Raw genomic sequence first — 16,526 nt, 5'->3', positions numbered from 1 at the left:
CCTTACCCTTGCAACTGTTTCTGCCTGCTTTACCTCAGTGATTAAAAAGTGGATAAAATTTAAAGTCTAATCATCGGTATAATAGTTTACAAACTCATCAAACAAGCTAACATAAGCTGTTAAATTTTATATAAACAGGGAAACAGATTATCATTTAAATGGCAGCAAAATATTAACAGACCTCAAAAGAGATTTACATTTAACATAATTTGCTTTCTGATTAGCCACTTACAAATTGTTAATGGCTTTCTCCTAAATCCCTTAGCAGATAAATATATTGTCAACCACATAACCCATTACCAGAGACAACCATTAGCATTTTTATCATCCACGCTTTCCAATTAAACCTGGCTTCTATACATTCTGTTCCAAAATTCATTTGCAAATTAATAAGCCAAAATAGTCCATATATTTATAAAGCAATGAAAATTGAAAAATCATATGTCAAAATGTTTTCAGTTTGGCCTAAGAGGAAGCAGCTGGTTTAAAAGTCCCACAGAAGGAAGAAGGGTGTTACCCAAGGATGCAATGAATCCTAGGAAAATAACATTAACAAAAAATGTGTTGAAAATCTATTAAGCACCAAGTTGTGGTAATTCTGCATTCATAAAATAATTACTATTCTCTTTAGAATGCACAATCCAACATGGGCATCTGAAACTTCATTCCTAGAAACAGAGGAGGCAAAAAGGAATGTATGGAAATGTACATTTATTTGTAAGTTAAAAGTGAATTAAACAGATTAGGAAGAAAAAAAAAGTGGAAGTGGTTTGTAATTTACCTAGCACATTATGAAAAAGAATTCCTAGAGTTTCCCTGAATAGTTAGCAGCAAAACATTTGCTAGAGAAAGGCTGTGCCAGATGGTTTGGAGAATCTAGAGAGCACTGAACTCAAAGGCAAAGAAGTGTGACCAAATATAGCAAAGGTTAAGTAAGCCTTGAGAGCTAAAATGAAGTGCCAGGGATGCATAATGAAGAGAGATTTGTTGTGGAATGTGAAAAGTGGTGCTATTCTGAAAGAGGTATTCTCATTCCTTTAGTTACAGTTTTCCAGGAGGCGTTACAAGGACATTAGACGTGACACAAGCAGAACTCAGGACTGTACAAAGGAGAATTCAAGGAATGACTGTCCCAGTGCCCTCCTTCAGTTAGCTTAGAAGTACCGTTTTGAAAGTTACAAGTGCAGTTATTGTCAAATCTGGTTATTTGTGAACTGTCTGCCTCAGAATAAAGATAAATAGAAATACATAGTGCCAGCATCTGTTTTATGAGAAAAGAAGGCTGAACACATTGGGATATGTGTGCCTTCTAAAAAAAAGGTTAAGGTTTGTGACAGGTAGAGGAAAGTAAACATGAACCTAAACACGCAACATGGATTTACCCTTTTCTGCTTGCTCAGATGGTAAAGTGCCTGCCTAAAATGCGAGAGACCCGGGTTCCATCCCTTGGTCAGAAAGATTCCCTGGAGAAGGAAATGGCAACCCACACCAGTATTCTTGCCTGGAAAATGCCATGGACCGAGGAGCTGGTAGGCTACAGTCCATGGCATTGCAAAGAGTCAGACACGACTGAGCAACTTCACTTCACTTCACTTCACTTCACTTGCAAAGAAGAAGTAGTAAACTGTCACAAAGTAAACTAAGGACAAGTTCACCAGTAGTGAAGTGTCCACAAACTAAAGCATGGACAAATATTTAACAGTCCCAAAAGAAAGAATCAGTGTGTCACACACACACACACACACACACACACACACACACACACACACACACACACACACACAGCTAAGGGAGAGTCCAGGGAAGGGATGAAGGACACAGGGGCAAAGCCTCGGCTCACCAAAAGTAGGCTTCTGCCAGTTTACTAATGCACCTGCAGTTAAACTGGCATGAATCCAAAACTAATAGTATTTTACCCTCCGTGTAAAACTGACAAAAAGGGAGAGGAAATTATGTCGCTATGGGAACAGAGCGGGAGGAAGCAGCTTCTTGCTCCTTTGTGGACTGAGCAGTCCCACTCAAAGATATCAGCCAACCACAAGAAGGAGGAACTACCACTGACCACTGATGGCAGCTGAGTGAGTAATCGGTGGTTCCGGAAACGGAGTCATTATCTTTATTCTTGGGCATAGCTGTAGCGGCAGGCTCACTGTTTCCAAGCAGCTTCCTGTGCTGCTGCCGCTGCCAGGTAATCCTCCCAGGCTTCCAAGGAACGAAGTTACACTCTGAATTGAGAACTCGGGAGACATTGTCATGCAGCCATGCTTAGCCGCAGCAAAATGGCAACCTGGCTAGTGTCACGGGGTTAAATCACTTTCCTTGCACATGACACTACTGGCCTATCCCCCAAGCACAGTCTCTTCTGCCCTATGGAGCACGTGTAGTCCAAACCAACTGACTTCCTGGAACTCAACAACGTGAGGGACACTGTGTCAGATTCCCGTAAAGAGTGAAAGATTTTTGGAGAACACCGCATTGAGCTTGAAACGACATGGGTCAATATAGTGGAGACCGCGTGCATTTCCCCAATTAGAAACCGCTTGAGCTAACTCATACTACTGAATAGACTTCTGCTACCTGTTAATAAGTGTTCTTGCCTGACCATTTCTTCACTTAAATTGTATCTATTGTCTTCCTTCTTGGAGAAACAAATTCCATCAGGATGCTTCTATTAGAAATCTAGTGTAATACAAGTGGTGGAGGAATTAAAGAGAACGGTTATATATCTGTCAAAAGACTTGGACAAACTTTCTTAGGTTTGGAAGACAGGAACCTCTTGAGGTTAATTACAGGTCCCTCTCTTTGAAATATTTAGGTCACTAAGCTAGGAACTGTTGGTGGCAGGGATAGATCCCCTAGTCTGTGTATTCAGTGTTGGAGTGATAGAGTCAAGTTTAATGTTACTGTAAACAAACAAGCAAAACAATACTTTCTCTTCAGAAAGAAAATGTTTAGATTTTTTTCATAGTGATGGAAAACCTTTTCACCTATTTAAGTATTACTGAATATTCTGGCTAGATACATTTTTTGCTGGAACTTTATGCTAGATACCCTATTTTTGACCCGTGAAACAAATATTGTACATCTGCTTTCAGTTCAGTGAGTTCAGTGGCTCAGTCGTGTCTGACTCTTTGCGACCCCATGAATCGCAGCATGCCAGGCCTCCCTGTCCATCTGCTTTAGCCATGGAGAATAGTCACTGGGTATCCACTTGAATGGAGAAGTAAAAATCTACTGCGGTTGTCTATCATCAGTGTACGCTCTGGGAAAATCAGGATACGAAAATGAGATTGTGCTTTTGTGTGATTTGGAGTTGTGTCTTCCTAGTCAGTTAAGATAATTAAGAAGGTTAATGATTCCAGATTCTTGCCTAGGAAAACACTAACATCACTGTTACCAGATCTATATTTTGTGGTTAACAGGATTCTTTTACCACTATATATGTTTCACTCATTTATTTTCCACTTTAAGAAATTTATGTGTACTGGCTCTGACCCTACAGCTTCAGAATAGTCCTCTTTAAACTGTATGGAAGACCATTTTCCAGGCTATGTTCCTTGCGTTTTTTTGAAAAAAGAAAAAAAAAAATTTTCTAATTTTAGTATATAGTGTTTATTGGGTAGTTTCATCAATATGGTATAATTTTATTCAAAGAAAAAAATTGTTTTTCACTTCAAATATGAAACTTTGTACTGAAAAATTTCTCCTACTTAATCATGACATATGATCAGTGAGTCCACATAATAAGGAACGACAATTGGTACTTTTTAGCAGAAACTAGGGCTTCCCTGGTAGGTCACCTGCTTAAGAATCTGACGCAATTCAGGAGACCCGTTTGAGTTCTGGTTTGAGAGGGTTTTCTGGAGAGGCAATAGACCACTCTTACTCTAGTATTCTTTAGGCTTCCTTGGTGGTTCAGATGGTTAAAAATCCATCTGCTATGAGATATCCACTGAAAGAGTGGCCTGACAACCCATTGCAGTATTCTTGCCTGGAGAAACCCCATAGATAGAGGAGCATGACGGGCTATAGTCCAGAGGGTCACAAAGAGTCAGACATGAGTATGAGACTAAGCAGACCAGAAACAGTCAGAGCCGCCCGGCCTCCCCCGCCTCGCTCTGGGGTGGGTGGACGGACGGACGCCGAGGGCGCGCGTCGGCAGTCCCCGGTGTGGCGGCACGGGCCGGGAGGGGTGGAGGAGGGAGAAAGGAGGGGGGCCCGCCGCCCTCCTCCTCCCGCCGCACCACCCCGCCCCTCCCCCTCGTGCCTCCCGCGCGGTGGCGGCGGCGCGCCGCGACCCTCGCGGACCCGAGGGCGCGTCGCGCGGTCGGGCATCCTCGCCGCGGGCGGGACCGGGGCGGTCGGGTCTCCCGGCCCGGTGAGCGCCCTTCACGACTCCCCCCCGCCTCCCGGCTTCCTCACCTCACGGGGGGCGGTCTCCGTCCCGGCTCGCGCCTCTTCCCCCCGCCCCCACCGGCACGCCCGGCTCCTCGTCGTCGTGCTCGCTTCCCCCTACCTGGTTGATCCTGCCAGTAGCATATGCTTGTCTCAAAGATTAAGCCATGCATGTCTAAGTACGCACGGCGGGTACAGTGAAACTGCGAATGGCTCATTAAATCAGTTATGGTTCCTTTGGTCGCTCGCTCCTCTCCTACTTGGATAACTGTGGTAATTCTAGAGCTAATACATGCCGATGGGGGCTGACCCCCTTCACGGGGGGGATGCGTGCATTTATCAGATCAAAACCAACCCGGTCAGCCTCCTCCCGGCCCCAGCCGGGAAACCAAAATAGATTAAAAAGAAAAGATGATTGAAAAGCTTGAGATTTGGAGGTCTCCCTTAGAAAGAGTATTTTAACCCCGAAAAAAAAAAAAAAAAAAAAAAACAACGTTTCTTTACTGCTCTCTTTTCCCTATAAAATCAGAGGAGAAATGGAGTGACTTTTCCCTTGTTAGAGGCTAGTTGTTGTAGTAGAAAATATTAAATGATTAAATAAATGATTTAAACCTACTGAAATGCTGCTTTCAATAAATAAATAAATAAATAAAATCTAATTCAAGATGGATACCAAAGCAAGAATATACCTGAAATCAGTTGCTGTTTTAAGACATGGATTCAAAAGAGAACTAAATTAATGTAGATAATGATTGGCTAAATTCTCTGGCAATATATTATAAAAATTCTCAGTCAATATTGTAAAGGATTTTTACACACAATAAAATAAAAATGCCTTTTACTTATGCATAGTTTTAATAATCAAAAGTTCTGACTACTTTTCAGACATTCCACACAAAGCTCATTTAAACAAACTATCTACTTTATCTGCCAAAACAACATGGTGGTGGTGGTCATGATGAGTTGCTAAGTCATTTCCTTCTCTTTTTCATCTCCATCGACTATAGATGACCAGGCTCCTCTGCCCATGGAATTTCCCAGGAAAAAATACTGAGGTTGGTTTTCATTCTCTCTTCCAGAAAATCTATCTTCCCAACTCAGGGATTTCTCAACCCTGGGTCATCTACACTGGGAGGTGGATTTTTACCACTGAGGCAGCAGGTGAATCCCCCAAAGCAACACAATATCTACTTAAGAAGTACTTCTTGGCTCTCATATGTATTGTATCCAACTTCTAGCCTGTATAGTCTGTGTTTGTTCAGAACTACCCTAGTGATCCAACGATTAATAGTCAGCTTCCCGATGATCCCTGTCTGGGAAGATCCCACATGCTGAAGTGTAACTAAGCTCATGGGCCACAACTCAGGAGCTCATGTACCAAAACTAGAGCCAGTGTTCTCCAACAAAATAAATGTCGCAATGGGAAGGCTATGCACTATATTGAAGTGCGCCATACCACTTGCCTCAGCTAGAGAAAGCCCTTGAACATCCATGGCTACTGGGCCCCGCCAAAATAAATGCAATTTTAAAAATAATAAAATAAATAAGACCTTGAAAAAAGCAGTGACTTAGTTTAACATAGAAGTGTAGTTACATATATGTAGCAACAAGCACATATACTTTGCATGTTGAAAGCGCAAAAATACTTATTTTTAAAAATATGATAGAACAATACTGATTGGAACAAATATATCACAGAATAAAAATATTCTGTGCAAGAGTTAACCAGGATGAGAGGTAAGGACATCCCAACCAGCAGAGTTCAAATTTGTGGTGTGAATGCGTAAAAGCCTGTGAAACATCATGTTGCTCAAATAATTCGAGTATACATACATCTACTTAAGCTGTTAGCTCTCTCTTCTGCACCTTTATATTTCATTCTGAAGCCATTTGGATTTTCTAAAAGAATGTGTAGATTTGTTTTGTTTGTTTTAGTTTCTGAGGAGACTTCTCATTCTGCCCACACACTAGGAAACTTTTAAATATTTTCCATTAATATAATTCAAGTTTCATCTACTCTAACCGTTCATACCATAAACCCCATATTGATTTCTTTTAGCAGGCTCTAGTGATGTTCTTCAAGCTGTTTTTTGCCATTCTTTAATTTGGGTATAATCCTCACTGATTTGAATAGCAAATTGACGCTTTTCTAATGTGCTTTTAGAGTGTGGTGAGCTGTTCTGTTTCAGGGTTTTGGTTGGAAAACCCTGCATTGTTGTTAGGGCTAAAGTATCTTCAGATACCGAAGGAAAGACTACAAATACAAATATTCCAAACAAATTTAAGTACAGTAATTAACATTTTCTAAAGTATTAAAGAGTTCCTCATCAAAATATTTCATTCCCATGGAAAAATACCCCTAGCTCCTTAAGTACATCATGATTTTATTAAGGGAGACTGTGAGAACTGACATGTCTCTGTGCATCATGACTTCATCAACACACCTCTCTGAGGTGAAAAAACAAATTAGAATTCACATACTTCAGGAAAGCCTTATTTAAATATGGAAAAACTTGTATCAATAGCAGTAAAAGTAGATTGATATTTTTTCTCTATTTTTCTCTGAGCATCTTCTCGAAAGTTGTGTCTTCACTTCTTATTGAAATGTATTATTCTGCTGTTGTTCAGTTGCTCAGTCATAGTAACTCTCTGCAACATGCTAAGGAATGTAATGTTCCTTATTATGAAGCATGCCAGGCCTCACTGTCCATCACTGACTCGGAGAGTTTGCTCAAACTCATGTGCATCAAATTAGTTGTACAGTCTGACCATCTCATCCTCTGCTAGGCTCTTCTCCCTCTGCCCTCAAGCTTTCCCAGCATCAGGCCTTTTCCTATACTCAGTTCTTTGCATCGGGGCCAAAGTATCAGAATTTCAGCTTGAGCAAAAGAACTTCCAATGAATATTCAGGGCTGATTTCCTTTAGGATTAACTGCTTTGATCTCCTTGCAGTCCAAGGAACTCTGAAGAGTCTTCTCCAACACCACACTTCAAAATCATCAATTATTCCATGCGCAGCTTCCTGTATAGTCCAACTCTCCTGTCCATACATGAGTAATGGAAACTCCATAGGTATGACCTGATAGACCATTAATTGCAAAGTAATGCCTCTGCTTTTGCATATGCTCTTTAGATGGTTACAGCTTTTCTTCCAATGACCTAGCACCTTTTAATTCCATGGCTGCAGTCACCATCTGCAGTGATTTTGGAGCCCGAGAAAATAAAGTCTATCACTGTTTCCATTTTTCCCCATGATTTCCCTATTTGATGGGAAGTGACGGGGCCAGATGCCATGATCTTCATTTTTTTCAATATCAAATTTTAAGCTAGGTTTTTCACTGTCTTCTTTCTTCCCATCAATATGCTCTTTAGTTATTCTCCACTTTCTGTCATATATGTGGCGTCACCTGCATATCTGAGGTTATTGATATTTCTCCAGGCAATCTTGATTCTAGTTTGGGCTTCATCCAGCCTGGCATTTCACATGATGTGCTGAATATAAGTTAAATAAGCCACATGACAATATACAGCCTCGATGTACTCCTTTCCCAATTTGAAACTAGCACATTGTTCTAGGTCCAGTTCTAAGTGTTACTTCTTGACATGCCTATAGGTTTCTCAGGAGGCCGCTAAAGAGTTCTGGTATTTGCATCTTTTCAAGAATTTTCCATAGTTTGTTGTCATTCACACAGTCAAAACCTTTGGGATTGTCCAAATCAGATGTAGATGTTTTTCTTGAACTCCTCTGCTTTTTCGCTGATCCAATGGATGCTGCCAATTTGATCTCTGGTTTCTCTGACTTTTCTAAATCCAGCTTTAACATCTGGAAGTTCTCAGTTCATGTACTGCTGGAGCCTAGCTCGGAGAACTTAGAACATGACTTTGCTTACATGTGAGATGTGTGCAATTGTGTGTTAGTTTGAACATTCTTTGGCATAGCCTTTCTTTAGGATTGGAGTTTACACTAACCTTTCCCAGTTCCATGGCCAATGCTGAGCTTTTCAAACTTGCTGGCATATTGAGTGCAGGATTTTAATGGCATGATCTGGTAGAACTTGAAATTCCACAACTGGAAACACATCACCTCTAGTAACTTTGTTCATAGTTATGTACTAAGGGCTACTTGATTTCACATTCCAGGATGTCTGGTTCTGGGTGAGTAAAGACACCATCACAGTTATCTGTATCATTAGGGTCTCCTTCTTCTCCTTCTTCTTCTTCTCCTTCTTCTTCTCCTTCTCCTTCTCCTTCTTCTTCTTCTACTTCTTCTTCTTTTCTTCATCTTCTTCTTCGTCGTCGTCTTCTTCGTCATCTTCTTCTTTTCTTCTTCTTCTTTCTTTCTTCTTTTCTTCTTCTTCTTCTTCTTTTCTTCGTCTCCTTCATCTTCTTCTTCATCGTCGTCTTCGTCGTCGTCGTCGTCTTCTTCTTCATCGTTGTCTTCTTCTTCCTTTATTCGTCTTCTTCGTCTTTTCTTCTTCTTCTTTCTTCTTCTTTCTTTCTTCTTCTTCTTCTTTTCTTCTTCTTCCTTCCTTCTTCTTTTCTTCTTTCTTCCTTCTTCTTTTCTTCTCCTCCTCCTCCTCCTTCTTCTTCTTCTTTCCTTCTTCTTCTTTCTTTCTTCTTTTCTTCTTCTTCTTCTTTTCTTCGTCTCCTTCATCTTCTTCTTCATCGTCGTCTTCGTCGTCGTCGTCGTCTTCTTCTTCATCGTTGTCTTCTTCTTCCTTTATTCGTCTTCTTCGTCTTTTCTTCTTCTTCTTTCTTCTTCTTTCTTTCTTCTTCTTCTTTTCTTCTTCTTCCTTCCTTCTTCTTTTCTTCTTTCTTCCTTCTTCTTTTCTTCTCCTCCTCCTCCTCCTTCTTCTTCTTTCCTTCTTCTTCTTTCTTTCTTCTTCTTTTCTTCTTCTCCTTCTCCTTCTTCCCCTCCTCCTCCCCCTCCTCCTCCCCCTCCTCCTTCTTCATCTTTCTTCTTCTTCTTCTTTCTTCTTTCTTCTTTAGTTCAGTTCTTTTGTATATTCTTGCCACTGCTTCTTAATATATCTGCTTGTATTAGGTCCATATAGTTTCTCTCCTTCATTGTGCCCATCTTTGCATGAAATGTTCCCTTGGTATCTGTAACATTCTTGAGGTGATCTCTGTTTTTTGTCATCCTATTGTTTTTCTCTTTTTCTGTGCATTGATCACTGAGGAAGGCTTTCTTATCTCCCCTTGCTATTCTTAAGAAAATTACATTCAAATGGATTATCTTCCCTTTTCTCCTATGCCTTTAGCTTCTCTTCTTTTCTAAGCTATTTGTAAGGCCTCCTCAGACAAACCGTTTGCCGTTTTGCATTTATTTTTCTTGGGTATGCTTTTGTTCATTGTCTCATGCAGAGTGTCATGACCCTTGGTCCATAGTTCTCCAGGCAGTCTGTCTATAAGATCTAATCCCTCAAATCTATTTGTCACATCCACTGTGTAATCATAAGGGATTGATTTTGGTCAACCAAAATGGTCTAGTGGTTTCCATACTTTCCTCAATTTAAGTCTGAAGTTTGCTTTAAGGCATTTCTGACCTGAGCCATGTCACTGCTCAGTCTTGTTTGTTTTTTTTTTTTTTTTTTTTTCCGACTGTATGGAGCTTCTCCATCTTCAGCTGCAAAGAACATAATCAATCTGATTTCAGCATTGATCATCTCTAGAGTCATCTCTTGTGTTATTGGAAGAGGGTGATTTCTATAAATGGTGAGTTCTCTTAGGGAATTCTGTTAGCCTTTGCCGTACTTCATATGTACTCCAAGGTCAAACTTGCCTGTTATCCCAGGTATCTCTTGACTTCCTACTTTCTCTATGAGGCAATGGATGTGGGCAGTATAAGCCCTCATTCCTCTGCCTTTTCTAAATCCATCGTATATATTTGGAAGTTCTTGGTTCACATACTTTGAAGCCTAGCACAAAGTATTTTGAACATTTTATTGCTTATTATGTGAAATGAGCACAATTGTGCAGTACGTTGAATAATTTTCGACATTGTCCTTTGATGTGGGGATCAGTACATTGTCATGTATACACTAGAGCTTGCTCAGTAGTGGCATAATGTGTATTCCGTAGTGCAAACTCAGAAGTTGGACCATGTATGCCGTATAATGTTGACTTAGTAGAGGTAGGATGACACTTCCAGAATGCAAGCAGTAGTTGTGTTAAGCCTGCTGTAGAACACTGGTTCAGTAATGGTAAGATGTGTGTTCTAGAATACAGTATCAATAGTATTGTCACATTTCCTCCAGAGTTTAGCCACTGCAGAAGTGGCCTGTGTGATTAGAAATGGGTCTTAGTAATGGTGAGATGCATGCTCTACTGCTCATTCTCAGTAGTGGAGAGATATGTTCTCTAGAGTGCAAGTTAGTAGTTAGAAGACACTTGGCATGATGACCTGTAGTACACGAAGAAACAGTGGAAGTTGTCACAGCACTGAAACACTGAATGGTGAAAAACTGCTAGGTGTGTTTGTCCCACAGTAGACAAAGAAGCATTCCAAGAAGGCTTTACCTATGATTTACAGGATGGTGGTAGTTACTGAGTGTGTTCCACCTAAAGTAGATGGAGATGCACTTAAGCCATGGTATAAAACTGAACCAGTGGTGGTTATAATCTATTAATCATGCCTGAGCTATTTGGATGCAGAAACACTTAAAAAATTCACAGCACTGAAGCACTGGAATTCGATAAATTATTGGATGCATCTTCCAAGAATGGATGATAAAGCACTTGAATTTTTTCACATGGCTGAAAGACTGGATGTTGATGAATACTGGGTGTATTTGACCTGGGGTAGGAAAGGGACTCATTTAACCATATGACAGCCCTAAAACACAGGATGGTGATAAATGTATGAGTGTGTATGAACTGGTATGTACAGAAACAATTGAGACATATCACAGAACTCAACAGTTGATGGTGAACAACTTCTAGGTGTATTTGAACCAGAGTATATGAAACAAGACTTGAAGAATGTAACAGAACTGAAACAACTGATGGTGATAAACTATTGCATGCATTCAGCATGGCGAACGAGAAGAAGGACTTGAAACATGTCAAAGCACTGAAACACCAATGGTCATAAGCTACTGGGTATGTTTCAGCTCAAGTGGATTAGAGAAACATTTGAAGCATGTCACACAACTGAAACATTGCATGCTTATGAACGACTGCATGTACTTGATATGGAGTGAATGAAGAAAGCACTTGAAGCATGTGACATCACTGAAACATTGATTGGGAATACTGACTATGTTTGAGCTGGGATGGACACAGAGGCTCCAGAATCATTTCATAGTACTGAACACTAGCACTAGATGGGAAAAAAAAACACACACAAAAAAAACTACTGAGTTTGTTTGACACAGGAATGGATGAAGAAGCAGTTGACATTATGTCACGGCAGTGAAACAAGATGGTTATGAATGGTGAGTATATTGACGTTAGTGGGACCAAGATCATTTATTCTTATCAAGTCCTGAAACACTGGAGGATGGTGAACTACTGGCTGTGTATGCCTCAGTGTGCACAAACAACATTTCAAATCATGTCACAGCATTGAAACGCTGATATGGAAACGAAAGACTGACTGTCTAGATCTAGGGTAGATGATGAAGCTTTTTCAGCATGTCACTTTATGTATACACTAGATGGCAACAAACCACGGAGTTTGGTTTATGGGTGAGAATAAAGAAGCCATTGGGTCATGCTCCAAAACTAAAACCCCGGCTGTTTAAAACTACTAGAAATTTTGCACCAGGATTAATGTAGAAGCATTTGAAGACTGTCAGTGTACTGAAACAATGAATGGTGACAAATGACTATGTTAACCTGAAGTAGGTGAGGAAGTACTCAAATCCAGGGGCAGCCATGAAGCACTGTGTATTGATAAACTCCTGGATTATTATTATTATTATTATTTTTACTCACTTCATTAAGGAAGAATTGAAATTGGTCATATGTCACCGCACTGGACACTGATTGGTACAAATTATTGGCTATGACTGACCAGAGTGGGAAGAGAGCTTTTGAATTGGGCCACACTCACTGAAGCAAAGAAATAGAGGAAACAATAGAATGGGGAAGACTAGAGATCTCCTCCAAAAATTAGAGATACCAAGCAAACATTTCATGCAAAGATGGGCTCAATAAAGGACAGTAGGGGTATGGGCCTAACAGAAGGAGGAGATATTAAGAAGAGGTAGCAAAAATACACAGAAGAACTGTACATTAAGGATATTCATGACCCAGATAATCATGATGATGTGATCATTCACCTAGAGCCAGACATCCTGGAATGTAAACTCAAGGGGGTCTTAGGAAGCATCACTGCAAAGAAAGCTAGTGGAGGTGATAGAATTCCAGTTGAGCTAATTCAAATCCCAAAAGACAATGCTATGAAAGGGATGCACTCAACATGGCACCAAATGTGGAAAATTCAGCACTGGCCACAGGACTGGAAAAAGGGCAGTTTTCACTCCGATCCCAAAGAAAGGCAATTCCAAAGAATTCTCCAACTTCTACACAGTTGCACTCATCTCATATGCTACTAAATTAATGGTCAAAATTATCCAAGCCATGCTTCAGCAATACATCAACCAGGAACTTCCAGATATTCGAGTTGGTTTTCCAAAAGGCAGAGGAACCAAGATCAAATTGCCATCATCTGATGGATCATTGAAAAACCAGGAGAGAAGATCTACTTCTGTTTTATTGAGACTTTGACGGTATGGATTACAATGAACTTTGGGAAATTCTGAAGGAGATGGGAATATCAGACCACCTGACTTGCCTCTTGATAAACTTGTATGACGGTCAGAAAGCAACAGTTAGAACTGGAAATAGAGCAACAGACTGGTTCCAAAAAGGAAAAGGAATACCTCAAGGCTGTGTAATTGTCACCCTGCTTATTTAACTTCTACACAGACTATGTAACGGGAAACACTGGGCTGGAGGAATCTCAAGGTGTAAACAAGTTGACGGAGAAATATCAATAACCTGAAATATGCAGATGACACCACCCTTATGGCAGAAAGTGAAGACAAACTAGAGCCTCTTGATGAAAGTGAAATGGGAGTGTGAATAAGTTGGCTTATTGCTCAACATTTAAAAAGCTAAGACGCCATCACTTCATGGCAAATAGGTGGGGAAACAGTGGAAACAGAAGATGCCTTTATATTTCTGGGCTCCAAAATAACTGCAGGTGGTGACTGCAGCCATGGAATTAAAAGACGCTTACTCCTTGGAAGGAAACCTATGACCAACCTAGATGATTAGTTATTGATTATTATTGATTATTGTTGATAATCGATTATTATTGATTTATGATTATTAATATTCATATTTAAAAACAAAGACTTTACTTTGTCAAGAAAGGTCCATCTAGTCAAGGCTATGGTTTTTCCAGCAGTCATGTGTGGATGTAAGTGTTGGAATATAAAGAAGCCTGAGCACTGAAGAATTGATGCTTTTGAACTGGGTGTTTAAGAAGACTCTTGAGAGTCCCTTGGACTGCTAAGAGATCCAACCAGTCCATCCTAAAGGAAATCAGTCCTTAGTGTTCATTGGAAGGACTGATGTTGAAGCTGAAACTCCAATAATTTGGCCACCTGATGTGAAGAGCTGGCTCATTTGAAAGCATCTTGTTGCTGGGAACGATTGAGGGCAGGAGGAGAAGGGGACATCAGAGGATGAGATGGATGGATGGTATCACCGACTCAGTGGACATGGGTTTGGGTTACCCATGGGAGTTATGATGGACAGGGAGGCCTGGCTTGCTGCGGTTCATGGGATAACAAAGAGTTGGACATGAATGAGTGACTGAACTGAACTGATCACCCCTTAAAGAGTGATTTTTTTTCTTTCTTTTCCAAGTTTTTTTTTTTTTTTTAATAGTCTTGGGCACATTTGACCTGGGTGAATAGAGAAGCACTTGAAGCATGTCACACAATGAAACGTTGAACGGTCAATAACTACCAGCTGGGCTTGACATTGGATGGGTGGAGAAGCACTGGAGGCATGTCACTGAACTTCCGCACTGTATGGTGATAGCCTAGTGAATGTCTTTAAATGGGGAGAATGAACACACCATTGAAGTGGATCTTGGCATTGGAACAGTAGGTGGTGAATGTTACGGGTGTGTTTGACTTGGGGTAATGAGGAAGACTGGAGGAATGTCACAGAGTAAAACACTGGATGGTGTTAATGTTTGAGTGTGTTTGGCCTGGTGAGGATGGAAACGTCCTGGAATCTGCCATAAAATGGAAACACTAAATGGTGATAAGCTACTGCATGTGCTTCACCTAGAGAGGATGAAGAAGCACATGAATCATGCCACAGGACTGAAACAATGGATGGTGATAATCTACTAGGTGTGTTTTGTCTAGGGCTGTGAAGAAGCACTTGAGGCAAGTCCTCAAACTGAGGCATGGGATGCTGATAAACAATTGGGTATTTCTGAACGGCGGTGTGTGGCAAAATTCTTCAAATATGTTGCAGTACTGAAACATTGGATGTTGCTAAACTACTGGTGTGTGTGACCCAGGATGGACAAGAAGCAACTGATGCATATCAAAAAACTGAAACAGGAGGTGATAAACAACAGGGTGTGTATGACCCAGAGTGCATAGGGAAGTATCTGAACCTTATCACCAACATGAAACACTGGATGGTGACAAACTGTTGAGTGTACTTGATTTAGGGTAGACAAGAAGCACATGATCCATTTCACAGAACTCAAACGTGGATGGGGGCAAGGTATTTGCTATGTTTAACCCAGGAAGAAAAAGAAGCTCTGGAAGCATGCTGTAACCCTGAAACACTGGATCGCGATAAGCTACTTGGTGTGATGCCCTGAGAGAATGAAGAAACCCAGAAGCATGTTGCATAATTGAAACACTGGATGATGACAAACTACTGGGTGTCTTTGACCCCGTGTACACAAAGAAGCACTTGAAGCATGTCGCAGACCTTGAACACTGGATGGTGAAAAACTCCTGGGAGTGTTTGACTGGGTGGATGAAGAAGCTCCTCAAGCATGTCTCTGCACTGAGACACTGGATGATGAGTGTGTTTTATCTTCAAAAAATGAAGCACTTGATCTGTGTAACAGCACTAAAATAGAGTATGGCACTTATACCACTGGGTGATTAGTCCCAGGTGACAAGGAAACACTGGAAAGTGTCACATGTTAATGCACTGAATACTCTATGGTGATAAAGTACTGAGTGTGTTTGATCTGGCATTGAGAAGAAGCAGGTCCCAGTACTGAAACATGGGATTGTGATACAGTACTGGGAGTGTAAGAATTCAAGTTGAAGAAGCTGCACTGGAAGCATGTCACATCCATGAAACAATAAATGTTGCTAAACTACTGAGTGGGAATGAGAGACTGGGAAAGACTAGAGATCTCTTCAGGAAAATAAGAGGTATCAAGGGAGAATTTCATGCACCTATGGGCACAATAAAGGACAGAAAAGGTATGAACCTAAAAGAAGTGGAAGATATTAAGGAGTGGTGAATGCATGGAAGAATACATAGAAGAACTATCCAAAAAGATCCCAGTGACCCAGATAGCCATGATGGTGTGATCACTCACCTACAGCCACACATCTTGGAGTGTGCAATCAAGTGCCTGTGAGCATCACTACCAATAAAGATAGTGGAGGTGATGGAACACCAGTTGAGCTATTTCAAATTCTAAAAGATGACAGTGTTGAAGTGCTGCACTCAGTATGCCAGAAAACTTGGAAAACTCAGCAGTGGCTGCAGGACTGGAAAAGGTCAGTTTTTCATGTGAAATCCAAAGAATGGCAATGCAAAGAATGTTTGAAGTATCACACAACTCCCTTATTTCACACACTAACTTCTTGGAAAACTATTTATGAACAACTGAGATGGCTGGATGGCTGGATGGCATCACTGACTTGATGGATGTGAGTCTGAGTGAACTAAGGGAGTTGGTGATGGACAGGGAGGCTTGGCTTGTGGCGATTCATGGGGTCGCAAAGAGTCGGACATGACTGAACTGACCTGAACTGAGACAGCATATTAAAAAGCAGAGGTGTTAATGTGCCAACAAAGCTCCACCTAGTTAAGACTATGATTTTTCCAGTAGGCATGTA

The 16,526-nt window shown here is 40.8% G+C and overlaps 1 pseudogene; it reads right to left on the bottom strand.

The window, feature by feature from the left end:
* The window catches only part of LOC132659073 (testis-specific Y-encoded protein 1-like), a 598,357-nt pseudogene that overhangs the window by 25,781 nt on the left and 556,050 nt on the right, over positions 1-16,526 (bottom strand).

The sequence above is a fragment of the Ovis aries genome, chromosome Y, assembly GCF_016772045.2.
Source record: "Ovis aries strain OAR_USU_Benz2616 breed Rambouillet chromosome Y, ARS-UI_Ramb_v3.0, whole genome shotgun sequence".
Lineage (NCBI taxonomy): Eukaryota > Metazoa > Chordata > Mammalia > Artiodactyla > Bovidae > Ovis > Ovis aries.
The sequence above is the reverse complement of the archived record's forward strand: the minus strand, read 5'-3'. Positions and strand labels throughout refer to the sequence as shown.